Genomic DNA, 920 nt, shown 5'->3' with positions numbered 1-920 from the left:
TCTTCAATGTCCAGTAAGTTTCCACGCTCTATGTAAATAGGTCTTGTTTTTTGACACGCCAGTGATTTTTATAGTGCGCTGGTTATCAAGGTGACATTACATGCCAATAGTTCCCAGTTCGATAGAAGACGGCAACGTAACGGCAGGACCAGTTCAATACGGCGCACATGATATGAACAGAATTACAATCGTTATGTGAGTCTGAATCTCTCGTTCAATCTACTTTGAAGCTTTCGCCTTCTCGGGCGACTGCCTGTATCTTCGCCTTTTTCCCCATTTTCTCAGCATCGCCCGTTGTTGACAATTTGATTGTGTTTATTTTCTTTCTTCGAGTTGAAAACTCTATTTCGCACACACGAGTGAAGTCACAGGACGATACACGGACTTTTGTACATACTCATCTGGACTCAGCGGGAGCCAGTTTCAGTTTTGGTGGGATCATGAAGATTATCATAAGCGGAAATGATCCATTGCATTGATTTTTTAAATTTATATTAATATGATTGTAGCCGTTAATGACCGGTTTCTATTAATCACTGGTGAGAGTTTTGTATAGGTCCATTCGTATCCGCTGCATGAAATTAAATTAAATGAAATATCTTTATTGTCATTACATAATACAATTTGTCATGCACCAATACAGCGAAAATGAGTTTGCAACACTCGTACTCAATGCTATAAAACAACAAATAAAATAAATAAACAATAAATAAAATCAAGTAACCAGCCAGTACAAGCAATGTCCAGCAGTACAAAAGCACAACTCAGATGCATGACAGTCATAAAACTAGTATTAAAAGTAGCAATTTAACAAATTTATGGATGAAGCTTGATATGCAGCTATAGTGTTTCTGTAGTGTAGTGGTTATCACGTTCGCCTAACACGCAAAATGTCCCTGGTTCTAAACCAGGTAGAAACA

At 37.8% G+C, this 920-nt stretch overlaps 1 non-coding gene across 1 annotated transcript; it reads left to right on the top strand.

Annotated features, from left to right (window-relative positions):
* The first annotated feature begins 847 nt into the window (after positions 1-847).
* On the top strand, positions 848-920 carry trnav-aac (transfer RNA valine (anticodon AAC)). The gene has a single exon. It is a non-coding gene; the product is annotated as a tRNA-Val (tRNA).

Source organism: Hemitrygon akajei, chromosome 11 (genome assembly GCF_048418815.1).
Source record: "Hemitrygon akajei chromosome 11, sHemAka1.3, whole genome shotgun sequence".
Lineage (NCBI taxonomy): Eukaryota > Metazoa > Chordata > Chondrichthyes > Myliobatiformes > Dasyatidae > Hemitrygon > Hemitrygon akajei.
Note: the sequence above shows the minus strand (reverse complement) of the source record. Positions and strands in the feature narration are given on the sequence as shown.